The following is a 16,504-nucleotide window of genomic DNA, read 5'->3' as shown; positions in this document are numbered from 1 at the left end:
CCCCAGCCCCATCCTACTGCAGGCCTGTCTAGCTGGTGGAGAGGCCGAGCTCCTTTCCTGACTCCGAGGCTGGCTGATATGCTCTCTGGATCCTGGAGGAAACTGATTCTCTCTCCTCATACTGGTAGCAACTGCTTCCAAGATCACAAAGCTGGAAAACTGGTCTTTTTGTTGTCTCCACTTGCTAGGGCTGTAGTTGGGACAGTACTGGAGATGGGCCAATGGATGAATGGATGGATGAATGGACAGTAGTCCAGGGAGGATGTCCCCGTCTGTTCAGTTTGCATTGGTTCCTGTGCAGTCACATAGCTCCCTGCTAGCTGAGTTGAAATTAAAACCCATTCAGTCTGGCTCATGGGGCCTGTGGACTGGACTCTCCTTTTCCCTCCACACCCATCCCCATTCAGTCCGTGAGTAAATCATACAGGTGACACCTTCACAATGATCCTGAGGTGACACTACTCATCGCCTGCCTTCTCCCACCTAGTTTGAGCACCCTTCATTACTTACCTGGACCAGCCAGCTGGCCCCCATCTCCTCCCCGCTGGTGTGGTGTGGCCTGTTAACACCAGAGCCACAGCTGAGCCTGCTTCTGGCCAGGATCCTCTGCTGGCTCCCCTGCTGGTCTGAGTAACAGCTAGAGCCTTGCAACAGCCTCAGCCATTGAACCTGGGACGTCTCTCCCTGAGCTGTCTGCTGCTCGCCTCTGCTCACACCAGGTCAGATGCAGACCTCCCCTCTGGGCCTCAGGTATGCAGGTCATGCTCCTGCCTCAGGGCCTTTGCATGAGCCATTCCCACTGCCTGGAATGCTCTCTGCCAAGATATCTGCTTGGATGACCCGTCACCTCCTGCAAACCTTATTTGAACCTTTCCTCATCAATGAGACCTACAACCCTGGCCATGCATCTGAAGGCATCCAGCACATGCATCTCAATACACAGACGAAGCAGGACAATACATGAGACAGCTGTCCCTCTCCCAGGACCCTGGGAAATGCTGGGGATGGGGAAGATGTTCAGATGTCAAGAGGAATAGGGCCTAGCATCTGAGTTCTCATTCCAGTACTCTTCCTGTTCACAGGAGTGGCAGGGCTGCACATTTGGAGCAAAACTGAGATGAGTTTCAAGGGCCACTGAGCATCCTCCCTACCCACAGCCTTTCCTAGTGTCCTGGGAGATGCACGGCTGTCTCCTGTATTGTCCTGGATCCCTGGAGGATGGGCCAGGTTTGGAAGTAGAGGAAGAGCTCAGTGGGGAGGGGGCTGAGAAGGGGCTGCCCAGAGGTGACACATCTGGAGTCTCCAAATCTGCACCAGGGCAGATGAGTAGAGCTGCACTCTCCCACCCTGCTCATGTTGGCCTTTTGTGATCTTTGGTTTTGCCCCCGTCTGCGTTGCCCTTAGGTATTCATTGCTACCTGTTACACTGGAATAAAAATGACCATCAGCATTCTGCCCTTCCTCCACCGCCCTCTTGTCCATCCCTTCCTTCTTCATCTGTGTATTGAGCACATACCCTGTGCTGGACGCCTTCTAGATGCATGGCCAGGCTTGTCCTCATTGACGAAGCAAGGTTTGAGCAAGGTTTGTAGGAGGTGATGGGTGAGCCAAGCAATTTTCTAGGCAGAGAGCATTCTCTGTGCAAAGGCCCTGAGGCAGGAGCCTGAGGCCCAGAGGGGAAGCCTGCATCTGGCCTGGTGAGAGCTAGGGGAGATCAGGAGACAGCTCAGGGAGAGAAGGCCCAGGTTCAATGACCTGAGGCCATTGCAAGGCTTTAGCTCTCACTCAAAGCAGCTGGGGAGCCATTGAGCAGTGCCAGAGCCAAACTGAATGGGTTCCAATTTCAGCTCAGCTAGCAGGGAGCTATGTGACTGCACCAGGGCCAGGCAAACCCATCTGTGCATGAGTGACAGCACCCTATGGGTTCCATGCTTACATGTCCATGGGTCCAGCTCAGTGCCTGGCCTGCCGAGAATACTTGGGAAATGCCAGCTAAGGACTCTCACCTCAGGAGGGTCTCTTCTCATTTCCAAAGCTGTCTTCTGCTTTGGAATGCATGCAGACACTGGGTGAGTACCTACAGAGTTTCTAATCTCTCCCTGACACCAGGGACACATTCATAGACTGACCGAGTTCCTTGCCCTTGTGCTGCACTCTCCTTGAGGAGACAGACAATGGCGACATGTAAGGAGCTAAGATGTCCTGAGCTGTGAAGGAGGCAAGCAGGGGCTGACGGATGGAGGTGGCAGGGTGGGGGCAGGTGGGGGTGGCCGGGATGTCTGGAGCCCAGGGCCAAGGCAGGTTCCTGCACTGCTTTGCTTAGGGACCTAGCTGGGCTCTGAGTCATGAGGGCAGACAGTGGCCAGGGTGAAGGTGGCACAGTGCAGCCCCTTCCCCACTGCTGAAGATGCCGCCTTCGTAGGGTGGGCGCATAGGCTTTGGGGAGTTGAGAGCCACCCTGGTCCTAGAGGTGGTTATTTCTGGAAGCAAAAATCCAGGGTTTATGCTCCTGGGACAGGGGATCCCTGGGGCCTCGCATCCTCCCCATAACCTTCGCATTGGGTAGTGAAGGCCTCTACCTTCACTGAGGTAGGGAGAAGTGGTGTCACTTGGGGTGTCAGCTTTCATCTCACTTAGTCCTCACAGGGGTCCTGCGAGGTAAGGGCCACCATCGGCCCAATTTACAGATGAGGACGCTGAGGTTCAGAGAAGTCACATGATTTACCCAAAGTGACACAGCTACTAAGTGGCTGAATGGGATGGAACCCAGGTCTTTCTGAGACAGCCCAAGCTGTTGATGGAGCCCTCTGGCTCATGGATGAGCAGGTAAAGTGCTCATAAAGTGAAACCAACACTTTAGAAAGCTTACCTGGGAGTGAGGGGGCAGGCAACTGAGCCTTCTGTGGGGTCTGAAATGTTTACAGTTGTCCCTCGGCCTATGTGGGGAGTCAGTTTCACCACTTCCCACAAATACCAAAATCCACGGATGCTCCAGTCCTGATATAAAATGGTACAGTATTTGCATATAACCTAAGTACATCTTCCCATATGCTTTAAATCATCTCTAGATTACTTACCTATGCAATCATGTGTCAGACAGTGACATTTCAGTCCCTGCCAGAATGCATATAGAATGGTGGTCCCATAAGGTTATATGCCCTATAACCTTGGAGCTGCCATATACAGGTGTACCATCTCTAAAATATGACATCTAAAAAGAGATGGGGTCTTTTTATGCTGCCCAGACTAGTGTAGAACTTCTGGGCTCCGGTGATCCTCCCAGCACGGTCTCCCAAAGTGCTGGGATTATAGGCATGAACCACCACACCTGGCCAGATGTACCATTAAAAAAATCATTTATACTGTATTTTTATGATCCTTTTCTGTGTTTAGATACACAGATAGCCACCATTGTGTTACCATTGCCTGTGGTACTCTGTACGGTAACATGCTGCAGAGGTTTGGAGCCCAGGAGCAATGAGCTGTACCATTCAGCCAAGGTGTGTGTTTGGTTGTAGCCTCTGGAGGAAGCTAAGGAGGAATGACCTAAAGGCAGAAGGTGAGTCCGAGGTGGGATCCTGGGACAGGTACTAGAAGTTAAGCAAAAACAGGTGAAATCTGAATGAATTTCACCATATTAATATAATGACGGCATTAATAACCTTAAATAATAGTTAACATTATTATTCAGTTAACAGGATTGCACCCATGTTAAATTCCTTAATTTTTTTTAAGAGATGAAGTCTCACTCTGTCACCCAGGCTGGAATGCAGTGGTGCGATCATAGCTCACTGCTTCCTGGATCTTTTGGGCTCAAGCGATCCTCCTGCCTCAGCCTCCTGACTTGGTGGGACTATAGGCACACGGTACCTTGCCTGGCTACTTTTTTTTTTTTAAACTTTTATCCAGAGATAGGATCTACCTATGTTGCCCAGGCTGGTCTCAAACTCCTGGACTCAAATGAACCTGAACCTCCTGCCTCGGCCTCTCAAATTGCTGGGATTACAGGTGTGAGCCACCACACCTGGCCTAAATTTCTTAATTTGGACAAATGTGCCATGGTAATGCAAAATGTCATTATTAGGTGCAGCTGGATGGAAGTTGTCGGAGTACACTATAGTGACTTTTCAGTTTTTCTGTATATCTAAAATCATTTCAAAAGTAAACATTTATTTTAAAAGATGAAGGTGGTTATCCTTCCATGAGTGTAAAGTACAAAAGGTAGGCTCATGGTGTCGTCAGAAGTCAGAAGGCTGGGTGCAGGGCTGGGGGCGCTGGGACAGGCTGGGCTGGCTTTGTGATCTGGGGGCTGATGTGTTCCATCTGTTAATGTCTTCAGAGCTGTGCACTTTCTTCATAAATGTTCAAAAGTTTAACCAAAAAGGAAAACGAGGATGGGAAGCTTGTTTGGGATGTGGGCCTCAGGTGCTTATCCAGCCATGAGCCCTGGCCCAGATGCTTCTAGAAGCCTGGAGGGAACTGAGAACATTCCAAGTAGAGATGGCAGAGCCAAGTCCCTGAGGTGGGAGCACACTGCTGCTTGTCCTTAGCTGTGAATGGGATACCCTGGTCGGAAGCAGTGCTGTGTGCACTGCAGGGCCCACAAGTCCATGTCCACATGGCGGCTCAGTGCAGTGGAAGCCAATCTCAGCCCCTTCTGCAGTGTGGTCAGCCTGCCAGTAGGTGGCCAGCTGGTCCTCCTGGGAAATGGTGCCATCCATTTGGTGATGCAAGGCTTCGGGATCTCTTCCCGGTTCTGTGAGGTGAATTGTGACAGTGCAGAGCTCTGCAGTGCCAGGGTCGCCTGCATGGTCATGCTGACTGCAACTGGGAGCCCACCACAGCCCTGATACCCCTCTCTTCCCAGGGCTGGGGTCTAGGCCAGACCCCTCTTGGCCTGGGAATTGTGCCCCAGGTCCATGCTGCTGGCTGTCCGGGGCTGCGGGGATGCCATGCTCACCTCTTTCTCTCTCGTGGCCTTGATGGGACCAGCTTTCCCATTGAATGGGATCTTCCAAGGTGTCAAGCTGCGGGGAAGCTGGCAGGTGCCACCCTGGCTCCTTCCAGATACAGGTGTCCATGTTGTCGTGGGGGTATCTCCTGACCTCCCTCTTAGTCCTGAAGGGCCTGGGCAGGGTCCGGTGTTGGGGTCCCCATGGGCTTCCTGGGTTAGGCCTGTCCCATGGTCCTGGGGCTGTCCAGGACACATTCGGAGGGGACATGGGCCCAGCAGCCCTGTTGGAAATCATAATAGGGGAACCAAGGGCTCCCCACATCCGAGTCTGTCAGGAGCTGAGGCAGGGAGTTCCACTGCAGGTACCTCCAGGAAACCCGAGGTCCTCCCTGAGCTGGGGCAAGGCTGGGCACACCCTGGGATAGCCCCACCAGGACAGGACAGGGTGTAAAAGGAGGATGCACTCATGGCGGGGAAACTGACCAGATGTGCTGCTGGAACCGCGCTAGTGGGCCTGGAGGGGCCTGCCCACCCCACTTGCAGAGGGTCTTCCTGCCACACGGTGAAGCTGGCTCAGGCCTGGGTGCCGAGGACCCTTGCTTAGGTTTGGCTGAAAGGAAAACAGGCATGGTCAGCATCTCCAGTGAGCCCATGCAGTTCTTTCTGATCAGGCCCCACCTTTCTGGGTCTCTAGAGTCCTCGAGGTCTCTGTGTGGCCCCCGTGGCCTGACAGGACATGCCTGTAGGCTTCTGATCCCAGAGGGAGGGAGTGTGTGCCGCCTGGGGTGGGGAAGCTGTCGGGGCATGGCAGGTGGCTCCTGGGACTACCTCCCAGGGTTCAGGCTGGCTGGGGGCTTCCTGCCTTACCACCCTCATCCCAGGGCTGTTGGGCCTGGGATACAGTCCCTAGTCAGAACTCAGGTGGGAGGGGCCTGGGCTGTCTCCCAGCCCCCTTGCCACCTCATATGGGGACCTGTCTCCACAGTGGGTGAGAGGACCTGGACACGGGGCCCTTTCTGCCCTCCTGAGCTGCCCAGTCCCTGCCAGGACTGACTGTTCCCACATCTGGCTAAACTCTTGGCACTGGCTCTGGGCCGGGGGTCCCACCCGTGCCCTCTCCCTGAATGCTCTGGAGGTCAAGGACACCAATTCCCTTGTCTCCCTGGCGCAAGGCTTGTTTTCCTGGCACCCTTGGAAGGGTGTGCAGGAGTGAGGGGCCTCGGCTGCTCTCTGAGGCTGTCACTGCTTGCAGGGAGGGGCGGGGGCTCCCCCAAATAGGTCTGGCTCCTCCAGTGCCCTTGAGGGCCATTTGAGGGGCAGGGTGGGACAATGTGAAAAGTGGGAGGGGGCTTGTTGGAGGGTCTTGCCCACATCCCCCTCCTGCGTGCACAGCACTGAGTACCAGTACACATGCACTGAGCGCCTGCCCTGAGGACCGGTGGGCCTCCTGCACTTACTTAGAGTCCAGGAGGAAGAGGAGGAAGAAAAGATGTAAGAGGAAGGCCCAGGTTTGGGGTCCTGGGCACTCCCCCACTATTGACTGCCCCAGAAGGTGACTCGGTGAGAGGACTGGGTACTGGAGCCTACCCTGGGGTGGCAGGTCCCCATGCTTTCTGGTAGTTTCCTCACATAGGCCCAAAGGTGCATAAGAACTGCGTCACCATTCAGGGCCCAGGTTTGGGGGAACTGGTCCTGAAAACGTGCCCCCAGGCCAGACCTGGAAAACTTCATGAGGTGCTCTAGGGACAGGGTGGGAATCAGGTCGGGAAAGTTCCCTGGGAGGGGTCAGAGCCCATACCCCATTGCCACCTCTGTCATCTCCCACTGGGTGGTGCTGGACCCTTTTGTGGCCACCCCAGGGGTCCAGATGTGCACAGGAGGCTGTGGTTTGGGGGAGGCCTGGGTGGGGAACTGCTTGCCACACTCCCGACTTTCATCTGGGTCACGTGTGGGATGGGCTCGGTGTCACTGTGCCCTGACCTGCCCACCAGGCCAGACCTCCTTCTGGGCTGGAGCAGAGGAACATGGGGACAGTGTGAGTAAGCTGCCCTTGGGCCAGTCGGAGTCTGATCCCAGAGCTTCCCAGGCCCCACTGGGCACACGTGGACTTACTCCTCTGAACCTTCAAGTCAGTGCATGTCATCGGCATCAACACCTGTTCCCTTCTACCAAATACATGCCCCACAGGCTTAGGGTGAGCCCGAGAGAGATCTGTGGGGACAACAGGCATGGGAGGCCCTGGCGCTTCCAGGCTGAAGGCTGGAGACTCGATCTGGTCCCCCAGAGTCAGTGACCCTTCCCATGAGGGTTATCTGATCCCTCCAGGAGGCTGGGTCTAGCTTCCCGGAGCCCTCCCAAGTCAGGTCCTGGGCCAGTCTGTCCACGAGGCTGGGCCTGAGCCCTGGCCTCTGCTGGGGGATGACCCCTCCTGGGCAGAGGGCTTTGCTTGTGTGTCCTACAGGGACCTTCCTGCGCCTTCTGTGGGCTGGAGGTGAGCCAGACCCCTGGGCTGGGGGAGCAGGACACTGCAGGGCAAGGAGGGTCCCTGAGCCCGGTCTCCCTGTGCCTCCTTACCCCATCAATCACCCTCTGGAGAAGCCAAGCTAGTGAGGAACCTTGAGTGCAGAGCCCTTCCGTGTCCCAACGGGAGGAACAGAGGTGCTCAGGGCCCCCTGGGTTGCCCTAAAAACCTCCCTTTTCTAGGGCCCTCTGAAGACCGTTCCCCAAGTGCAGAACACTGGGCGGTGTCCAGGGCTCCCCACAACACCTTCCCCTTCTCGCACTCCCGGTGGACACAATGCCCTTAGCCCTGCTCTGCGGGAGCTGGGCTCCAGTCCCTGTGCCTCTGTCTCCTCCAGGGCAGGAAAGGAAACTCAACTGCCAGCCCATGGAGAACCCCACGTCCCAGGTCAGGCCCTGGCTGGGACTCAGCCTCTCACCAGCCCCACGAGGGGCTCCAGCACCCCTGACTCCTCTGGCCCCACGGGACGCAGGGCCTCTAGGGAAGAGTGGAGGGGACCATAAACCCTCATGGTCTTGGGGTGTGACGCGGGTACCACATGCTCCTGGTGGTCTTGGAGTCCCTGGACCCTTGTACCATTTGGGCTGTGGAATCCTGAGAAGCCCCTAGCCCATCAAGAAATCAGAGCCTGTTCCCAAGATGTGGAGCTGTCAGCTGGAATGGCTGAGTAGCTGCAGAGGCCCATGAACACCGGGCCTCCCACCCTCCCATCTGGGGACCCCACCATGCGTCCTTGGCCCTGGGGAGGAAGGGTGGGAACATCCCCTGGAGCCTGGCTGGAGGTGCTCCTGGAGGTCTCCTGGGCCAGGGTGCTGGGAGGGCAAGGCTGACTTTGAGGCCATGACAGAGGACGGGGGGAACTGGGTGGGTGCTGGGTTTTGTGGTCATCTCCTGGAAGTAGGGTCGGTCCAGGTGACATGCGAAGGGGAGATGCTGACATCTGGGCTTCATTGACCCATCTGTGGGCACCAAGGGCAGCTGGAGCCTGGCCAGCAGGAGGGCAGGAGGACTCTTAGGGAGGGGACAGTCAGCTGCACAGAATCAGAGCCAGAGGATGTAGCTCCAAGACACAGAGGGCGGCCGTAGAGGGACGAGATGCCCTCTGTTGATGGGGATAAAAGGTGTCTCACTCAGGGCCTGGGGGTACCCGTTTAGCCCTGGGGGTACCCGTTCAGACCTGGGCTTCTGTGGGACCCTCAGCAGAGACACTCTAAAGGCTCCAGACAAGCTGGCGACACAGAAAGGTGCTTTCGCTGAAAGTGGAGATCACCTGGCCAGGGTGGCTGAGAAAAGTCAGCTCAAGACAGGATGGGTGCTGCCCAGGGTGGGTGGCCAGGCTCTGACAGGAGTCCCTCAGGGAGCGACCACATCACCCTACTGGGGTTTAGGGAGCCTGGCCTGAGACCTGTCTAGTGTTCCCTGGGTGCACCCAGGGCCCATCCCACCCGACGTTCCCAAGTCCTCCCAGGGTCTGACCTCCTGGCGTCCCCCTGCCTCTCCCTGCACCCCAGTCACCCACTCTGCTTGTTCCCCGATTTCTGCCATCCTGTCCAACCCAGAGACTGTGAATGTTTCTCCAGCCACCCTGGCCCTTCTTTGACCCTGGTCCTGTCAGAATGCCCGAGTGAGACTCCCCAGATCTGTTCACATGCTGCCTTGTCTGCTTTCTCACTGGGCTGCTGACTGCTGCTGGGGAGATGCCAAGGGTGACGTGGGTGACCAAGGCCCACAGATGGCCAGGAAGGCTTCCCAGCCCCACCTCCAGCCTCACCTGGCTCTTTGGAGCCCTTGGCTGTCAGCCCTCAGCCTCCTCCCAGACACTGCAGCAGCTGGGATTGGGGCGTCTGGCTGTCCTCCTCCACTGTCCTGCCTGCCCCAAGACGTCTCCCCCATCACTTTCTGCCCACTGTGCTGTCCAAGCCAACTGGAAGCAGAGTCTCTGGAAAGCCATGCAGAGCCCTGGGGACTGGCCGGCTCCCTCTGCTGAGGAGTCCCAGGTGAGTTGGTGTGTTTGACCCCACCCCACCTGTTATCCTCACCAGACCATTGGCTACTTTGGGGTGCACTTCAGAAGTGGCACAGCGCATAAGCTCACTCCCACCCCACCTCCCCTGGGATCCTCTGTTTCTCCATCCTATGATCCCCGAGGGATCAGCTCCAGGCTGGGCCCCACCTGGCCCCAGATCCCTTCCCAGCACCATACTCAGGGTCTTTAGCCACAAGCTCTGCTGCCTCCCTGGCCTCACCATGAGATGCCCAGAACATGGCCCTCCCCATCTTTTCCCCCATTCCCCCAGGGCCACAGCCCTCACTCTCCCCATGCCTCTCCCCATGGGGAATGGGAAAGAAGATGGGTAAGTGGGCCCTCAGAGACCTGTAGGACAACTGCACCCAGGCTGGGCCAGTCATCCCCTCACCCTGTGGCCACAACTCCTGGATGTTAGAAAGTGGACAGGGCCAGACCCTCAGGCTGCCCCCTTCTCTTGTGCTAACTTGGAGACAGAACTGCTGAGAGCCCAGGGGCCTGACCTAGCTCTCTCTCCATTCCCACCCGCTCCCTAGATGAGCCACGCTCCCTAGACGGGCCACACACCTCTGGCCTACAATGACCATGGGCTGGACCTGCAGGGGAGCCAGGGAGGAGTTCTGGCCCTGAATAGGAGGTTGGCAGGAGCCAGGGAAACACATCCTGCCTCAGAAAGGCCTTTCTAAAGGCAAAACCCATCCCTGAGCTGAGATTGGTGCTTTAGGGGGTGAGGACTCACTGCAGAATCCCAAGGCGATCAGTGCCTTTGTAGATATCAGCATGCTCAGGCCCCATGTCCGCTGGCAGCCCAGCTCGGCATCCCTGCAACCCAGAGGGAGCCAGGGTGAGGAGTCCAAGGTAAAGGGTGCATGTGTTGCTTCTCTGGCCAGGTCTGGCTGCCCCACTCATGTGTGCACCCAGTTCCTCATCACTCTCACCCCTGGGGCCCAGGGCCAGCATCAGAGCATCTACGGGTGCTCCCTAACTTCAACCCTCCCCACCCAGCATGGTCCTGGGATACACATAGGAGTGAGGCACAAAAAGTTGAGGATTGAAGGCAAGAGGACAGACGGCAGTGGGTGGTTAACACCTGAGCCACAGCTGAGCCTTCTTCTACCCAGGACCCTCTGCTGGCTCTCCATTTCCTCTGAGTGACAGCTAGAGCCTTGCAACGGCCTCAGGTCGTTGAACCTGGGCCTTCTTCTTCCCCTGAGCGGTCTGCCGCTCTCCCCTGCTCACACCAGGCCAGATACAGACTTCCCCTCTGGGCCTCAAGCATGCCAATCATGCTCCTGCCTCAGGGCCTTTGCAATGTTCTGTGGTTCTCTCAGAAAGCTAGACATAGAGGAAGGAAGATGGGCTTCAGAAACAGACAGATCTGTGTTCAAATCCAAGCTCTGCATCGTCTGGGTAAAGTAATTGACCACCATGAGCTCCAGTTTCTTCATGTACAAAATAAGGATAATAATACTTGTGTTGAGCTATCTTGAGCATTAACCAAGAAAACACCTATAAAGTGCTCACAGCAGGGCCCGGCATGTGAGAGGGACTGGTTAAGGTGCCCCCTTTGCCAAAAGATGGTTAATTGGATGCATGGTTTAAATTAGTTCCATGTAAATATAATAAGCTTCTCTCATCAAACCAAATTTTTGTTCAGTTGCTTCTGGTGAATCTAGTGTCAGAGCCTGTGTTGTGAGTGCTTCTAAAGGAAACACTAGAAGCTGCTTGTGTAATATCACGAGAGGAACACTAGAGGCCACCAGAACAGATGGCATGATTGGGTTTTTGATCTCTGCATTCTGTTCTTTCTTGTACAGAAACTATTTTTTTTTTTTTTAAATTTATTAGAGACAGGGTCTCGCTCCATTGCCCAGGCTGGAGTGCAGTGGCTTGATCATGGCTCCTTGAGCTCAGTCACTGCAGCCTTGAGCTCTTAGGCTCAAGCCATCCTCCTACCTCAGCCTTCTGAGTAGCTGGGACTACAGGCATACACCACCACACCCTCTAGTTTTTTATTTTTTAATTTTTTGTAGAGGCAGGATCTTGTCAGCAAACTTCATTTAATAGGCAGTCAAGTTCCCCAATTAGGAAAACTAGGATTTTTTTGTAAAGCAGTACCTACTACACACCAAAGTAAATTCCTGATGGATAGCAGCATTAAGTGTAAAAAATACAACCATAAAATAGATGAAAATAAAGTGAATAGTTGTCTGATTTGGGGATAGAGGAGAACTTTTGAAACATAAAACAGTAGGAAAAAAGATTTGCCTACATAGAAAGAAATTTCTGTGCATAAAAATATAGACACAACTAAAATAAAGTGATACACCTTGGGACAAATTTTGCAACATATGTGAGTGACACAATGAGAAGTTAATATACTTGGCAGAAAATAAGTTCATATAAGTAAGGTAGGAAAAATGGGTGACTAATTAGAATGAGCAGATAATTTCCAAAAAGGAAATAACAGTGGCCTATAAAAATATGCAATGACAAGTACTAAGTACAAATAAATACTATAATGAGACTTCATAATTGGCCTACCCAATTGACAAAGATATTTTAGGTATTTTAAAAATAATAACTTATATTGGTGAAAGCACTGTGGAGTGAATACAAATGAGGACAATTTTTCTGGAGAGTAATTAAAAAAAAATTTCAACTTTTCTTTTGGATTCAGTGGGTATATGTGCAGGTTTGTTACCTGGGTATATATGCTGAGGTGTATGGCACAATTGATCTCATTATCCAGGTAATGAGCATAGTAACCAATAGTTAGTTTTTCTATCCTTGCCCCCCTCCTTCCCTTTCCCCTCTCATAGTTCCCTGTGTCTATTGTTACCATATTTACATCCATGTGCATCCACTGTTTAGCTCCCATTTATAAGTGAGAACACATGGTATTTAGTTTTCTGTTCTTGTATTAATTCACTTAGGATAATGGCCTCCAGCTGCACCTATGTTGCTGCAAACGACATTATTTTTTTCATGGCCAGGTAGTATTCCATGGTATATGTGTGCCACATTTTCTTTATACAGTCCACTGCTGATGGGCATTTAGGCTGATTCCATGTCTTTGCTATTGTGAATAGTGCTGCAATGAACATGTAAGTGGATGTGTGTTTTTTTGGTGGAACAATTTATTTTCTTTTGGATGTATACCCAGTGATATGATTTGGATCTGTGTTCCTGCCCAAATCTCACGTTCAGTTGTAATTCCCAATGTTGGAGGTTGGTCCTGGTGGGAGGTGATTGGATCACAGGGGGGATTTATCATGAATGGTTTAGCACCAGCCCCCTTTGTTGTGATAGTGAGTGAGTTCTTGTGAGATCTGGTCATTTAAAAGTGTGTAGCATCTCCCCACTCTCTCTCTTCCTCCTGCTCTGGCCATGTGAAGTGCCAGCTACCCTTTGCCTGCTGCCATGATTGTAAGTTTCCTGAGGCCTCCCCAGAATCTGAGAAGATGTCTGCATCATGCTTCCTGTATAGCTTATGAAACTGTGAGCCAATTAATCCTCTTTTCTTTCACAATTACCCAGTCTCAGGCATTTCTTTATAGCAGTGCAAGAACAGACTAACACACCCAGTAATGGGATTGCTGGGTTGAATGGTAGTTCTATTTTAAGTTCTTTGAGGAATTTCTAAACTGCGTTCCACAGTGGCTGAACTAATTTACATTCCCACCAACAGTGAATAAGTGGTCCCTTTTCTCTACACCCTCACCAACAACTGTTGTTTTTTGACTTTTTAATAACTGCCATTCTGACTGGTGTGAGATGGTATCTTACTGTGGTTTTGATTCGCATTTCTGTGATGATTAATGATGTGGAGCATTTTTTTCACATGTTTGTTGGCCACTTGCATGTCTTCTTTTGAGAAGTGTCTGTTCATGACTTTTGCCCACTTTTTAACAGGGTCATTTGTTTTATCCTTGTTGAATTGTTTACGTTTTTCATAGATTCTGGATATTAGATCTTTGTTGGATTCATAGTTTGTGGATATTTTCTTCCATTCTATAGGTTATCTGTTTACTCTGTTGATAGTTTCTTTTGTTGCGCTGAAGCTCTTTCATTTAATTAGGTCCCACTTGTCAATTTTTGTTTTTGTTGCATTTGTTTTTGGGAACTTAGTAATAAATTTTTTCCCAAGCCTAGTGCAGAATGATGTTTCCTAGTTTTTCTTCTAGGATTATTATAGTTTGAGGCCTTACATTTAAATCTTTAATCCATCTTGAGTTAATTTTTCTTTTTTTTTTTTTTTTTTTAAATTTATTTATTATTATTATACTTTAAGTTGTAGGGTACATGTGCATAACATGCAGGTTTGTTACATATGTATACTTGTGACATGTTAGTCTGCTGCACCCATCAACTCGTCATTTACATCAGGTATAACTCCCAATGCAATCCCTCCCCCCTCCCCCCTCCCCATGATAGGCCCCGGTGTGTGATGTTCCCCTTCCTGAGTCCAAGTGATCTCGTTGTTCAGTTCCCACCTATGAGTGAGAACATGCGGTGTTTGGTTTTCTGTTCTTGTGATAGTTTGCTAAGAATGATGGTTTCCAGCTGCATCCATGTCCCTACAAAGGACGCAAACTCATCCTTTTTTATGGCTGCATAGTATTCCATGGTGTATATGTGCCACATTTTCTTAATCCAATCTGTCACTGATGGACATTTGGGTTGATTCCAAGTCTTTGCTATTGTGAATAGTGCTGCAATAAACATACGTGTGCATGTGTCTTTATAGCAGCATAATTTATAATCCTTTGGGTATATCCCCAGTAATGGGATGGCTGGGTCATATGGTACATCTAGTTCTAGATCCTTGAGGAATCGCCATACTGTTTTCCATAATGGTTGAACTAGTTTACAATCCCACCAACAGTGTAAAAGTGTTCCTATTTCTCCACATCCTCTCCAGCACCTGTTGTTTCCTGACTTTTTAATGATCGCCATTCTAACTGGTGTGAGATGGTATCTCATTGTGGTTTTGATTTGCATTTCTCTGATGGCCAGTGATGATGAGCATTTTTTCATGTGTCTGTTGGCTGTATGAATGTCTTCTTTTGAGAAATGTCTGTTCATATCCTTTGCCCACTTTTTGATGGGGTTGTTTGTTTTTTTCTTGTAAATTTGTTTGAGTTCTTTGTAGGTTCTGGATATTAGCCCTTTGTCAGATGAGTAGATTGCAAAAATTTTCTCCCATTCTGTAGGTTGCCTGTTCACTCTGATGGTAGTTTCTTTTGCTGTGCAGAAGCTCTTTAGTTTAATGAGATCCCATTTGTCAATTTTAGCTTTTGCTGCCGTTGCTTTTGGTGTTTTAGACATGAAGTCTTTGCCCATGCCTATGTCCTGAATGGTACTACCTAGGTTTTCCTCTAGGATTTTTATGGTATTAGGTCTAACATTTAAGTCTCTAATCCATCTTGAATTAATTTTCGTATAAGGAGTAAGGAAAGGATCCAGTTTCAGCTTTCTACTTATGGCTAGCCAATTTTCCCAGCACCATTTATTAAATAGGGAATCCTTTCCCCATTTCTTGTTTTTCTCAGGTTTGTCAAAGATCAGATGGCTGTAGATGTGTGGAATTATTTCTGAGGACTCTGTTCTGTTCCATTGGTCTATATCTCTGTTTTGGTACCAGTACCATGCTGTTTTGGTTACTGTAGCCTTGTAGTATAGTTTGAAGTCAGGTAGCGTGATGCCTCCAGCTTTGTTCTTTTGACTTAGGATTGTCTTGGAGATGCGGGCTCTTTTTTGGTTCCATATGAACTTTAAAGCAGTTTTTTCCAATTCTGTGAAGAAACTCATTGGTAGCTTGATGGGGATGGCATTGAATCTATAAATTACCTTGGGCAGTATGGCCATTTTCACGATATTGATTCTTCCTATCCATGAGCATGGTATGTTCTTCCATTTGTTTGTGTCCTCTTTTATTTCACTGAGCAGTGGTTTGTAGTTCTCCTTGAAGAGGTCCTTTACATCCCTTGTAAGTTGGATTCCTAGGTATTTGATTCTCTTTGAAGCAATTGTGAATGGAAGTTCATTCATGATTTGGCTCTGTGTTTGTCTGTTATTGGTGTATAAGAATGCTTGTGATTTTTGCACATTAATTTTCTATCCTGAGACTTTGCTGAAGTTGCTTATCAGCTTAAGGAGATTTTGGGCCGAGACAATGGGGTTTTCTAAATATACAATCATGTCATCTGCAAACAGGGACAATTTGACTTCTTCTTTTCCTAACTGAATACCCTTGATTTCTTTCTCTTGCCTGATTGCCCTAGCCAGAACTTCCAACACTATGTTGAATAGGAGTGGTGAGAGAGGGCATCCCTGTCTTGTGCCAGTTTTCAAAGGGAATTTTTCCAGTTTTTGCCCATTCAGTATGATATTGGCTGTGGGTTTGTCATAAATAGCTCTTATTATTTTGAGGTACGTTCCATCAATACCCAATTTATTGAGCGTTTTTAGCATGAAGGGCTGTTGAATTTTGTCAAAAGCCTTTTCTGCATCTATTGAGATAATCATGTGGTTCTTGTCTTTGGTTCTGTTTATATGCTGGATTATGTTTATTGATTTGCGAATGTTGAACCAGCCTTGCATCCCAGGGATGAAGCCCACTTGATCATGGTGGATAAGCTTTTTGATGTGTTGTTGAATCCGGTTTGCCAGTATTTTATTGAGGATTTTTGCATCGATGTTCATCAGGGATATTGGTCTAAAATTCTCTTTTTTTGTTGTGTCTCTGCCAGGCTTTGGTATCAGGATGATGTTGGCCTCATAAAATGAGTTAGGGAGGATTCCCTCTTTTTCTATTGATTGGAATAGTTTCAGAAGGAATGGTACCAACTCCTCCTTATACCTCTGGTAGAATTCAACTGTGAATCCATCTGGTCCTGGACTTTTTTTTGGTTGGTAGGCTATTAATTATTGCCTCAATTTCAGAGCCTACTATTGGTCTATTCAGGGATTCAACTTCTTCCTGGTTTAGTCTTGGAAG

This window comes from Papio anubis, chromosome 17 (genome assembly GCF_008728515.1).
Source record: "Papio anubis isolate 15944 chromosome 17, Panubis1.0, whole genome shotgun sequence".
NCBI lineage: Eukaryota > Metazoa > Chordata > Mammalia > Primates > Cercopithecidae > Papio > Papio anubis.
Note: the sequence above shows the minus strand (reverse complement) of the source record.